General features: G+C 39.4%; 1 protein-coding gene across 3 annotated transcripts in view; it reads left to right on the top strand.

Annotated features, from left to right (window-relative positions):
- The window catches only part of CERS6 (ceramide synthase 6), a 132,344-nt gene that overhangs the window by 69,259 nt on the left and 48,716 nt on the right, over positions 1–14,369 (top strand). The gene's annotated exons all lie outside the window — the stretch shown is intronic.

Raw genomic sequence — 14,369 nt, 5'->3', positions numbered from 1 at the left:
TTAATGGTTGCACTTGATGATCTTAAAGGTCTTTTCCAACCTAAACAATTCTATGATTCTAAGTTGGGCCATATCTGTGTAATTCTGTGAGGTGAAGTTAGGAAAATGTATGGTCTCAATGTGTTCATGTAATCATATCTTCTTCATTTTGGACAAAAATTTGACAGAAGAAAATATATCCTAAATGTTTCTGGTGCTTTGTAAGTAGCTATTAAAAAAAATCCTCATCATTTTTATGGTTTTAATTCTTGAGGCTGTCCCAGGTGCCAGTCAACTTGGTGCCAGCAGGACTGATGATGCACCTGTGCAGAGAAGGGATATCAGAGCTGTTCTCAGCTATTTAGCAGTAGTTATCCCCAGAGGAAGTGTGTGCGCCAGTCCTCCAAATGGACCAGAGCAGCATGTAATGTGCAACCTCTCCCTGCCTCCTTGAACACGTATACTTTGTGTGTGCTTCATCCATTAACATGCTGTATGGTCATGATCTGATATTCTGTTTTCTGCCTTTGATTCCATATGTATCTGTGATATGAAACACGAGAGTAGTTTTAATAAGCAGTTGTCACAACATAAAGGGTTATTCGGCCTGCAGGTGTGTAGAGATCGTGACCATGGGTTCATAGGATTCTGTAATACACAAGGACACAGAGGCTTTATCCTCTGAATTTCTCTACTTTGTTACAGATGACAAATACCACAAAAATCACCATGAGCAAGTATCACAAAATCACTACTAGAAAGCATGCCTATGATTAATAAAGCAAATCTCTCTCAGCACAAAGTGTCTGTTCTAGGAAAAACTCTGAATACTAGCATTTCTAAAAGCGAAGAAGAATACAGTAAATGCATGCCTCATTACGAGCCATTGTGGGCTGTTTCTAAAGACTGAGGTGACATGCAAAGTGCAGGATGTCTTCCTCCCAGTTCTGCAGTTTGAGGAGGGCGAGCTGACGTAGCATGATTATTTGAAAAAGGTATACCATTGCTTGCTTAGCAAGCTTAACAAGGAGCAGTTGTGTAATTTTGCTGTAATTTTAACTTTCGACATGTTTAATTTTTACAAAGAGAACTTGTTCGTTATGTAATTGTGTATGTATTTTTAATTACTCATTTGTACACAGTGTTATAAATAAGTCTTCCAACATTTTATGCTATAGTCATTATTCCAGTGTTCTGCTTCGTATACTCAGGTCTTTCACATGTGAATGTATGTAAATTAACAAAATTATCATTGTGATTGTATTTATATTTACACCAGCTCCCTAGTAACATTGTATAATGAAAAGAAAGTACAGGCTTTTTGCTGCTCATCAAACACCAAAGATTTTGCTGGGTCTACTTAGGAAGAAATCTGGGTTTGCAAGGAATAAAATCCAGACCCCAAAATCTGGAGGGAGGCACTTCTTTCAGAGCTTTACTACAGTACCAAAGTGGATAATTCTTTTTAATTTGTCTTGGTTTTCTTAATGGAATAATTGCAAAGAAACATTTAATTGCTTCCTTAGGAAGCTAATGAAAAAAGTTAAGCATAATACATTCTCTTAGAAATTTGATAGAAAGACCTTTCCTTCAAAAGCTGTTTTGCCTGGAGAGATAGTTCATTTCATAGTCGGTAGTGTCTTGCTGTGCTTAATGCTACGGTAGGGATCTGCATCTTTTCAAATAACAAGGTCTGCTTAAGACCCATCTGTAAGATACCTAGTCCGGAAGACTGATAAGCATGGTAAGTGAGCCCAGGTGCAACGGCAGTCCCAACGGGTGCAGTTTCATCACAGCAACACATGCTGTCTTACCGGGAGAGGGTGAGAAAGAGTTAATACTGCAAACGTTCCTTTTTTGAAGAACGGAATATGCCACCAGCATAGCACCACATTGGAAATATTCATTTTAACTTTTAAAACCTAAGCTAATGCTTAGTTAATAAATAACTTTGGATAGTTGAATAAGACATTTTGATACAGTATGTCTTTCAAACATCCAAATGTAAACATCCAAAATGTCACCACATTTTGGTGCTTTTCAAATGAACAGAATCATTCAAGGTTCATTGATTTGTCCATTTCTGGATAGTTAAGATCCCTGATTTGAGAAAGCTGGTTTTGCCATCTTGAGTGGGAAGTGCTCCTTATGAGTTGGTTTTATGACTTTTACTCTCGGGAGGTTCTCCCTTTAGAAAAGTGAACCAACTCAACTGCACAAAAGGCTCTCCCTAAAACACTATGCCGAATGCATTGCCTCTTTTATAGTTTATTCGTTGGCTCTTGAATTACCATGCAACAAAATAATCTGCCTTCTGTATTATTGTCCTTCCCTCCTGACTTGACCTAGCCTCCTTGCAACCTGCCGCTCCTTTGCCTTGATGCATATGTTGCTGACCTGATGGGTTTTTTTGTTCACGTTTGGATCTCTTAAATGTTCCTTCCTTAGTTTGAGGGTGAAATTCATCTTTACCTACAAGACTGGCATGGAGCCCGTCAATTACTTAAGCACCATATTGAGCTAGTTTTGAGGTCCTTTGCTTTGTGCTGGCCTTTTGCCTAGAGGTGAATTTCACCTTTTGGATTCTTTCTGAAAACACCTCTCTTGTAATGCCCAGAGCTCATGAATCATTGCTACTTTGTCTTCTATTGTCACCTTCCCTATTTGCTGCATAAAGCAATATTACCGCATCAGTGCAGTATCAGCAGAAGGGTGGATGTCTGTGTTTCCTTGTGCCCACCAGACCGCCCAAGGAAGATCTAACCAGGATACTCTGGCAAACCACCATTCTAGCAAAGAATGTCATTAGGTCTTTGGTGGCTTTGTAGAGCTGACAAGCTTATCTGGCTTTTCGGGAAGATGTGCCCAAGCTTAATAAGCAGTAATTGGTTAGCAGACTTATCAACTCTGTTTTAGTTCTGACAGTGTGATATGGTCAATGTGGCACACATGCTGACATTAATCTATTTTTAGAATGGTAGTAACTAACTGCAATGAAGTTTTACATTTGCCTGGCTAGAGCATCTCACAAGGAGAAGGAGGCCTGGGGTTTCAGCTTTGATTTTCACTTCCCTACAGAAGCACATGAAAGCTAATAAAGCTGTCATTTGGAGCAATCGTAGCTCTTTCTAAAATGCCGTGGCAAACTTGTCTTTGTTACTGTCCATGACTGCAGTTAATGGCTGATCTAGATAAAAGAAATTTCTGCACCCAATAAAGCAACCTGTAAGTCTTTGTAGTAACAACTGCACGTGATATGATATATCAATTCTTTTGCCATGCTGTAATTCCTGAGTATGTTGCTGGAGATTTAAAAACTTTCTTCTCACTGAAAGCTGTGTCTCTTATCGAACTGTTCTCTTGTGTTTTGTCTTTTTCCAGTGACAGATGTATGCTGTTAAGTCATAAATAAAGTAAAAAAGTCTTACTTTTGTTGAACAATATTTTCAAAAAATCTCAATTCACAGGGGGAAAATGCCTGACATAAAGCTTTGTCTTCAAAGTTTGCTCTGTTGCAACAGAACCTATCAGCCTACATGTTTTAAATAAGTTTTTGTCTTAGTGGTGTCTGCAGGACATTTAGATTGGGCCATTTTGCTGAATAAGGTTCACCATGAACTCAGGAAAATCCTTTAGCTTGGGAAGGCAGAGGCTTGACAGTAGGGTGTCCTGCATGTGGCTTTTGGATCACATGTAGAGGAATAGCTCACAGCCTTCCAGATACTCAGCCAAACCATTGCATCACCTACAAATTGTGTCTTAATATGTATGCATAAGAGACCAACAGACTTCAGTAAAATTTTTACTGTAGAGTTATTAGTATTTAATTATCATATTAGACATTCCTCCCTTCCCCAGCTCCTGTGTGCCTTCAGCCTTTCTTTTTTTTTTTTTTTTTACCCTCCTTTGCATCAAAATAAGTAAATGAATATTACAGAGCTGCAAGGTTTAATTTTATTAGGGGTTTTGCTGTCATTGTCTGTAACTAGTGAAGTAATTAATGACAGTTCAATGTCAAAGCATCTCAAAGATGAAATTGTTTCCTTGGTCTTGGTTTCTTTTTTAAATGTTCCTTATAAATTTTTGCTTCTTCTTAAAGTCCTCTCTAACTTAATGCTTTCAACTGTAGCTATCTTATTTGTATTACCAAGTGATGTAATAGTGGGATGAGACTTTCTGCTTCCCAAAGAGTCTTTCATTGTTGAAGTGAAATGTATGTTGTCTCTGCTCTTTCAAACCAGAACTTTCAATTTGATGAAAATGAACTGTTAACTTTCTAGGTAACAAGTATAAAACAAATGTTGGGAGGTTGATGGGTTTGTCACTCCATCCCAGTGCCCCATAGCACTGCGAACATAGATGCTTAAAGTAAGTGATCTTAAATGTAGATGTTAAATGTTAGCCTAACGGTAATCCAGAGTAACAACAATGATAAGAAATTATCTAATACAAAGCTAGTGTTCTTGTGGGGGTGGTACCAGAGCCCTAGTAGTATTGGAAAGATTTTCATCTTCATAGATAATGCATAACAAGATAGCGCAAGTTAGTAGCTTAGAAGGCCTATGTCCAAGTTGATCTCTGATGTAATGACAATGACTCTTACACAGAGGTATTTGGCCTCAAATGCCATCATCACTGTGAAGTATGATTAAGAAAATATGATGTGGCTCTAGGTCTTCCTAGGAGTTGGCATAATAACCTGCGTGCCCAGAAGCACGTTGCTTTACTCTGGTAATAAATATACTAGAGCATTCTTTCTATCTTTATAAATCACTAAGATTTGAAGCATAAAAGATAACTAACCAATTATATTTCCACTCTGATCATGTATATGCAAATTCTTCCCCTTTGTGACTGCAGCTGAGATTTTTCAGCACTACCATTTGTTTCATTTGCATGTCTACAAAACACTTCCTTGCAGAGCACCACACCAGTATTGATGCCAACAAGACATTAAGTTCCAGTAGCATTAAAATGACTGCTTTGCTTACCGCTAACATAGGGACAAGGTAACGTTTTTGTTTTCTTCAGTAATACTTGCAATTAAATCAATGGCGGCTTGGCTTATTGAGAGTTAATTGTCTGATTGTGCTCCCATTAAATGGAAAAATTAGCGTTGGCTTCGGTGATAAAGAAACAGAGTGAGGAATTCCAGAGGACTGGCTAGTTACTTGCTTGCTGATCCTTGGTGCTAAGCACTATCTGTATAATGCTGTAGAATGAAAAACCTTTACAAACATCTGGAAGCAAAGCTTCTAGGTGACATATGGTGACTTTTCACATTCAGTTTCCTTCCTTTAATTGCTCACGAGAATTACAAACTCACAAAAGAGCATGAATTCCCTGCAGTAAGAGTCTTGTGAAGTCTATATTGAGACTTGGGAACCTGAAGTTGCATGTAGGTATCCTGCTGGGAAAAGGACCATCTGCCTGGATAAACAAATAACTTTTGACTTGCCTTTTTTTCAAATTTAGTGTTGAAGTAAGTCTGATGATACGAGGATGCTGTGTTTAAAAAATGCCAGGTGCAACAAGCTTCTGTATGTATGCAGCTGATTGAGTGTCAGTTCTGCATCTCCCTTCCTAAGGAGTCATCCCCTACAACAGAACTGTCTGCCATGTAATTGCAACTGCTAATGGTGCAGATAGATTGCAAAACAACAGGAAACCCATATTGAAGTGTAAATTTGACTCAAAAACCCTACTCAAGTGACTTAAATATATGGAAGGCAGTTAGAAAAATAGCAGTGTAGTATGGAGGAAAAAAAAAAACAATAGGTAGAGCTCCACTTCCCCTGTTACGAAAGTTCCTCTTTCTTGAAACTGTAGGATGTTTCAAAAGAAGAAAATGAAGTGCTTATCCTTCTGTGTGCACTAACTGCTGAGCTAGCCTATTACTGTGTGACAGCAGGAGATGCTCTGTTAGTGGTCTACAGTTTCTATGCGCACTTAGAGAGAACCTGGCTTCCTAATGCTTTTTTGTGAGCGAGCTGCTGCTCAGCTGAGATGGCATGTTCTTTGCCTCTTTTGGGAATCAAGTAGCAACAGTGATACATGCAGATGTTACAGCCCTGGGAGAGTATTATAGCATTTGTAAATGCCATTATGGATTGCTTACAGTCAAGAATTTTAGAGCCTAAAGTCAGACCACCTTCATTTGAAATACAAAAAAGGAATTTGTCACTTCATGGTGTGGTGACTGTTTTTTGACATCGTTTCTGTATTACAGTTCACCTGTATCTCTTGATTATTGAGATTTTTAAACTCAGAGGAAGTAAATAGTTGTTGATATGCACAGCAACTTCATAGAATTGTTATATTTGGGGAAACAGGCATCTCTGTGATGAAGATTGTGAGTTCATATCCCTGTTGGAAATAAGACTGGGACACAGGAACAACGGGATGTTTACCTGGAGTGCTGTCTCATTTGCCATTCTGGTTTTGGAAGTTTCCTGCTATTTATCTTTCTATCAATTTTGCAGCTATTTTGGTATTAAGCTATTTAATCGCTTCACTGTATGCTGTGTCTTGCGTCTCTTCTATCACTGATACTTCATCTGCAGTTTTCTTCAGAACATCCTGACGTCTGTTCTGGATGCCATCATATGTCCAGATGTCGTCAAATACATCTCCATTTATTTTAGCTGTTAAATAAAACAATTTGGGAAACACTAACGTACACTTCCTCCTTAAAGGAAATGTGTCTCTCAGTTTCTGGTCACTAAGCTGATGAGTTGGTGATGGCTTATTTTAGTCAGGTTCAGGACCTAATAAAATGCAACTGCTGTCACTCTGCTCTGGTTACTCATGGTAAGATGTTTCGAAGGACCTCCAAGAGGTGGTGGACTCTTACATTTGGCTGAAGTAATATTATAGCTCAGATGCTCCCAGGAAAGTGAGGAGTTACTGTTAGTGTAAAATAACTACAGCACTTCAGTGTGCATTTGTACCAGTTAATCTTCTTCCCTGTGGATGGAAACTTTTCTCAAAAGGCCAATGGATGAAAACGACACACTGCCAGTATTGTCCCAAAGTTATCTCCAGTGTTGGAAAATTAAGGTTGAATTGAGTCAGTCTTTCTGTTTTAAAGAGCAAGTATATGTCTTCTCTATTATGAAAGACATATTTCACTGTACTCTGTTCACCTGTTTCTTTCTCAGCTGTATAGGGTCTCAGCAGGCTCATGGCATGTTCAGCATACATTATAAACACTTCCCTTCACTGACTCGATAAAACAGCTTAATTCAGTCACAAATTACATTGTCTAATAAACAAGGAAGGTTCTAATTTCACAGCTGTGTATGAGGCTGTTTTGATACTGATGCTGTTTTTTGTTAATTGTTCCCCTAAGAGGTGAGTTGTATCTCCATGGAGTAATGGAGGGTATAGGTTTGGTTGGTTACTTGTTTGTTTTTCTTTTTTCCTGACCTGGTTTGTGTAGTCTTGCAAAGAATGACCTGACCTTGGAAAGCCTGACATGAGTGAAATCACTGGTAGTTTTCTACCTGCTGTACAGCATTTGTTTTCTGGCCTCTCTATCTCAAGACTGGCCAAGGAAATCTCATGGATTATCTGAAGATGAGTAGTTGGGAGGAGGTACAGCTTTATCCTTGCATTTCTCTTGGAAAGGCTGTTTTTTTATAGTGGCCCATTTCCACATGGTCAGTTCTTTTGTTTTGTGTGGCCCAGGGTTTTTGGCACTGGGAGTGGCAGGACCATTCTGGGGAAAAAACAAATTTTATATAATTCTGTATAGTCTTTCCTTTCCCATATACTCCTCAGTTACCTCTTATGCCAATATTTTCTGCTTTTATCTTTCTTTGTCAGATCACTACACTGCTTCTCCCCACTTCTTAAACTGACTTTATTATTTTGGGGAATGGATTTGGGAATCCTGTAAGTCTGCAGGTCTGACATGTTCCTGCGGACTACAGAAAGGCTGCCTTGTTTCATTCCTCTCCTTTTGACGTCTTTTTACTATGATCATTGTATCCAGTATCAACATGTTTTCCCAAAGAAACAGATAGCCATGACCTTGATTTAGCTCTCAGGGTCAATCATGGTTCAGCAGATGTGCTGAAGACTTTAATCTTCCTGGAGGTTATTTGTTCCTGTCAGTTCTCTAAAATATTAAAAGAATAAACAAGGAGCTTTGTCTTTGTGCATTGCAGTTTCCAAAGTGCTAGTGAGAACGGGGTGCTTCTGCCTTATTGATACCATGCCCTGTCGCCTGGCGGTCCAGTAAGACAGAGGGCAGCCAGGATTGTGATCGATCGGCTCTGGAGGTGCTGGGGAAGCAAGCCAGGGTGAAGCTGCTTTGAAGCCAACTGGTCTTTCTCAGTTGTCCATCAACTCTTCACTGTAGTCACACTATGGGAGATATGCATGGTAGTCTTTTCAAAAGCCTCATGCTGGTTGCAATGTTTTATTGAACTGTGATTTTTAAGAATGCTTTTGAAGTCATCCCGTCAGTTTCATGAGAGAGCAGTTGTGCTGTAGTAAAGGTGACAGCATCTGCAAAGAGCTGTTCGGATATTCATGCAGAGCACAACTGTGAATGGTTTTCTTTTCCTAATGTCACTGATTCTGTATAGATATTGCTGAAAGGATTCTTCTAGCTTGATGACAGGTTTCAAAGTTGACATTTTAACTGCTTTATTTGCTTGGGAAGCTGTGCCGTATTTGTGGTTACTGTGCACACCAAGTCATGATACTGCAAGATCTGCAGTGGAATGAAGCTGCTAATAGAGAAGATCCCTGACTGCTTTCAGACAAGCGTATGTTACTCCTTTAGTTGGCATTGGATTGAGAAATGAAGAAATAAATGGGAAATAATTTCGAAAATTATCCTGTTTGAAATGAAATCTTTAGTCACTGGGCTGTATATGTTCTGCTCTGGGGCTCGCATGTTGTTGCAAATTAGGTTCCAGATAAATAAATATAAGTATATATTCTTATAGCATATATAAGTATAACCAACTAGTATATAGTGCTGATACTGTGCTTCCTAAAAGCCCTGTGTTTTACAAGTATGATAGCTCACAAGTGTCCTGTTGAATAAAAGCCCTTGGACTTTGAGATCACTCTCACAGGATTCCTGTATAGGGTCTTCCCCTCCGCACCAGCTGGACTGATCCCTTGCTACTGATTCCTGAGTAACACATGATTTCTGAAACCAACAGTCACAGAGCTGTCAAGTGCATTTACTTGGACTTCTGCATTTTCATTTGGCTCAAGATAGTGAAATTGCCTTTTCATAATTTCAAAACGAAGGTCATGCTGCAGTTTAAATGGGGTTTTAGTTAGAACATTAATGATACTGTTTTGGAGGAAATAACAAAAAAATTTGAATGCAGAAATTAATAGTTTCAAATTCTTCACACAAGTCTTCTGCAGTGCATAGAGAACATCCTTCGTGGGGACTCTTGGCAACTACTGTCATTAGAAATAAAGAATAAATTTATTTTTCCTCAATATCGTACAGGAATTGTAAGAGGACATCATTCATGCTTAAAGTACTGACAACAACTCTTACTGCTGGAAGCTATCCTACAGCAAAGATCACCTGTAATAGCAGAGTTCCCCAAGGCAGCAATCGGTAGCTGTGGCTTTTTTAACTTTTTGGATTAATGTTACTATAAAGGTTCATCACAGGTGGGAATCAATTTTGGTAGATCTAAACTGTATTTTAAAAAAATGTACTGCAAAACACCAGCAGCTGCCAAACTGAAAAATAAATTGCTGTATTGAAAATGTCCAATGCCCTAGACAGTTTTTGGTCTTTGTAGCAGTAGAACAGACTTGATTCCAATGTAAAAGTTTCTCAGCTGTTGGAAAGCTATTCGCAGAACTCGTTGTGTGTTACTTACGTCATTTGGAGCAGAAAAAAATGAGCTGCATCAGAATGGTCAGTATTTCATTTCTTCTTTCCATACCTGCTGCATCTACTTTTTCATGAAGCTAATGCTTCTGGATATTTTGCAGAACAGAGTAATACAAGAAACACAGCATCTCGGAAATATTCACATCACTGTTTGGAATGCATCTGACCATATGATACTTTGAATGAGACTACTTAAACCAGGCTAAATTTTTCTGCTTTTAACACTGACATACCAAAGCATGAGTTCGTGAAATATCTACCACCTTGGTTTAAACCAGAACTGACTCTAGAAAACAACAGTGTGGCAAGAGCTAGAAGCAGGAGGTTTGCCTCCAAAGCCCTTGCTGCTGCCCTCTGTCTCCTTCATTCTTGAATTATTTGAAGCAGGCGTTCAGTTGGGCACTTTTTCTAGTCTGGTCTGCATCTGTTGTGATATTTCCTTCCCATGTTACACCTGAAAGGTTGTTACATTATCTGTTACTGAAACCTTGTAATTACTTTTGTTCAATGAGCTTATCTGCCCAATACTGGATAAATACTCTCATTTCAATGAATGTCAGAGGCCACTCTGGAGCCCTTTTAACGCAACGCTGATATTTGATATTTTACTGTGCTATTAACAGAGAGGTAATGTGATACGTGTGCCACTCAGGGAGGAAATGAAGCCTGCCTTTGGCAGACTGTACTTGCTGTAAAATTGATTTGGACTCTCTGTTTTTCTTGATTACTTTTTTTTTTAAATAGGAAAACAAATTGCTGAGTATCTTCAAGTGATGAAAATTGTTAAGCTAAAATAATTTTGGATGTTAAAATCCAATCATACTGTTATTCCTTTCTGAGAAAGTAGGGCTGAGCATTAGGTGCTAAATAAAACAATTTCTCATTCACTGTGGGAGCAGGAAAGAGTGCTCGTGCCAGAGTCTCCTGAAGGATGCTGTTGTGATAAAGGGGAAATGCCATATTACATTTTTAAATAAGCATTATGAGTGGAAAAGGTTTCCAGTAAGACCAAAGTTAGATCCCATCTAATGGAAAAGGAATTTGTTTCAGATATCTCTTCAAAAGGGCATAAAAATTGTTGAGGGCATTTAGGAGAGATTAATAGAGTGCTTTGGATGTCTGAGATATCAATCATGAGTCATGCTGTTAGAAAGATCAAAGTCAGTGGAGAACTTAATTTTAAATGACTCCAACGCTTCAATGTACATCAACAAGGAAAATGAATGCATTTTGGACAATGGGGATTCGTAAGAGAAGGCCAGTCAGCGTAGGAAATAACTTATTGTGTAAGCTGTTGGAAGTTAAGATAATAACTGGATCAGGCAAAAGAGGACAAAGCTAAGCTGGCTGGCAGAATTTATTTGTGGCTGAAAGGGAACAGAAGGTTTTTGAAAGAAACAAGCAAAAGGAGAAAATCAATGATATTCCTAGTTCAGTAATAGGACACTGATGGCAACAGGACATTCAAATGCAGACAATGGGGACAAATTTGACATAAGCATGGGGAGGAAAAGCAACGCACTAATTTAAAACATATATCTAGAATTGAATTTTACTTTATCTGCTTGGAATCTAGCTGGGGGTATTTAATAACATCAGAGTAATAAGTAAATGCTCTGTAATCAGCAATTTGGAGAGTTAAGCTGGTACTGAGTCATACACAGCATCTTTACTTCTTGTACATTACACTGTTGTTCTGGCTGCTCAAAGGGAGGCTGCCAGACCGTGTGTCCCCCTGTGGACTGGTTGCCAATTTTGACTTCAGCACAGTATTCGTCTTCTTGGCAGCCCAGCTTTCTGAAAGATACACATTTTTCAGTTCCTATACATAAAAATGGCAGATCTAGGGGAAATACTTCCCGAAGTGTTCTATTTGGGCAATTTTTTAGTAAAAATAGTTTTAATTCATCTGGAAACGAAGGTGGCTCATTCATACCTGCAGCAAAGTATTTAGCACAGCACTCCTCTACTGCCAGGAGCTTTTCGTGTTTTGCTATTCAGATGAATGAACCAGTCCTATTTTCCACAGCTAATTAAACCTGAGCAAAGAGTACACGTTTGGATATAAGAGCAGGTTATTAATAATCTGACTGGTGCTTTGAGTTGCCATTATTGAGTTGAACTCACTGTTGAGGCAGTGACTTGGAGCAGGATAGCTGTATTCTCATTTAAGCTACTATAACCTTTAGAACAATACGTATTTTTACACTGTAAGGGCTTCGAGTCATGAAGCTGGTTCACTTTACCCTTAAAGTAGTAGGCAAAAGAAGCTTTCCAGTTAAATAAATGTATTATCGGTGAGCATTTTTTTTTCATATTATCTTCCCTTCCAGTGTTATCCTGTTACACTCTCAGAGCTTTCTCATTTCTCCTGCCTATTGATGGTCTCGGCTACTGGCTATTGGACAAAGATAGAAGTTAGCATGGGAAAATACTGCTTTCGGTTCAAATCTAATTTGGAGTTTTGCTTTTGTTTTTAACTGCTGTTATCTCGCAAGTGACTTGAGGAGTTTCACCAGGAATTTTGGGGGTTTGTTGTTGTCCTGTCACATCCCCAAGATTTGTAGACTCAAGAAACTGAGGCAGAGCAAACTCTCTCCTCTTGGCCATTTATTCTAGGTTTTTGCTGTGCCCAAAAATTACTGTTTATGGTTTTATACTAAAACTTTGTACAAATTCAGCAGTTGTAAAACATAAACATAGTTCCTCTGCTCTCATCTCTACCAGCCACTCTTATTGCTAATTGTTTTAATAGATGAATTGCAGAAAAACTCCACAAGTTATGTCTGAATAGATCCACTGGCAGGATGACAAGTGGAAACAAGAAAATGTTTCTATCTGTGCATTTCCTCAGCAGGAGGGGAAGGTGCAAAGCAATGTAAAATTTTATGTAGGCTTAGACATTTTTAAAGGTTTAGGAAATTATTTTGGCCATCTTCCTTTGCTCTAGTGAAGTTAGAGCCACTGACTCAGAACTGAGCAGGAAAGAATTGCTCGCAAACTCTGTTTTTATATTAAAATTAATTAACATTTCCCCCCACTCTCATTCTGTTAGAGGAAAAAGCAATATGAGAGAGATTTTCCCACTGGGCTTTTCCCAGGCAGTATTTAGTACTTGTGGCATTATTGAATACACCAAATAGTTCAGTAGTAAAGACACCTGCAGCCCCACGGGTGAATTGCCCTTATGCAGTATACATGCACTAACCTCAGGGAAATGCAACAGTTGCAGGAGCAGGAGGGGAGGAGGGTACTTTAGTCTGTCCTTACTCGTTGCTTAGCATTATGCCTCGTTTTAGCTGTGCCCAGTGACTGAAGTGCTTAGAAATGGGTCCCTATCTACTGGTGTGGCTGGAGATGGGGTGCTTTCGGCTCGCCTGTTCCAGCAGCCTGTCTGGAAGGAGCTCTGCTCCCTCGGTCGTCAGGTGGGCCTTAGTGGTGTCTCTGTGTTTAGAAGCAGTCAGCTCTTCTGTCAAGGTTTCAGTGGTGGCACTGAGTGAGGAGTTTGCTGCCGAGAGGCTTCCTCACCAGCTGCCTGTAATGGCACCGTGTGATTCAAACACACTCCTGCCTCTCTGGGGATAAATCTTGGCCCTGTGAACTAGAGAAATCCTATATTTCGTTTTAAAAATTCAGCAGTTGCAATAACTTTCTAATTTTCAGACTGTCAGGGATGATTTTCAGATCTTCAGCCTGGAGAAGAGAAGGCTGCGGGGAGACCTTATTGCGGCCTTTCAGTACTTAAAGGGGGCTTATAAGAAAGATGGGGACAGACTTCTTTGCAGGGCCGGTAGCGATAGGATAAGGGGTAATGGTTTTAAACTAAAAGAAGGCAGATATAACTAGACTAGATATAAGGAAGACATTTTTTACAATGAGGGTGGTGAAACACTGGAATGGGTTGCCCAGAGAGGTGGTAGATGCCCCATCCTTGGAAACATTCAAAGCCAGGCTGGATGGGGCTCTGAGCAACCTGGTCTAGTTGTTAGATGTCCCTGCCAGTTGCAGGGGGGATGGACTAGATGACCTTTAAAGGTCCCTTCCATCCCAAAGCATTCTATGATTCTATGATTTTGAGATCTTGCTGCAATGTGCCTATACAAAGGTACAGGAAAACACAGCAGTTGGAGGAGTGGAAGGTGGAGGGGGCTTTTGTTTAGTTTTTCTCTATGTAAATTTTTTTCAGTAGGCAGTGTCAATTCATAAATACCACAATCTTAAACATCTGGTTTTGTGCATGAAATTGTACCTTGGTGCTCACTTAGTAAGGAGTTGTTTTGTAATTATTAAAAATTGCCTCTGTCTCCCTTTGTGGGCTGCATGCAGTGATGGAGCATGTTACATGTCAGTGAAGCGAGCCCTTACGGCACACAGTGAATCCTGCAAAGGAAAGCAGCTCCCTGGGGATTTTGAAAAGTCAGCGTCAGGAGTATGATGAAGGATGTGGTAAACACTTCCCATCAGCACATGGCATGGAAGTCAGTGGCTGGCTAAAGTCAGACAGATG

This window comes from Nipponia nippon, unplaced genomic scaffold (assembly GCF_047370975.1).
Source record: "Nipponia nippon isolate SJK-2023a ecotype South Korea unplaced genomic scaffold, ASM4737097v1 scaffold_5, whole genome shotgun sequence".
Lineage (NCBI taxonomy): Eukaryota > Metazoa > Chordata > Aves > Pelecaniformes > Threskiornithidae > Nipponia > Nipponia nippon.
Note: the sequence above shows the minus strand (reverse complement) of the source record. Positions and strands in the feature narration are given on the sequence as shown.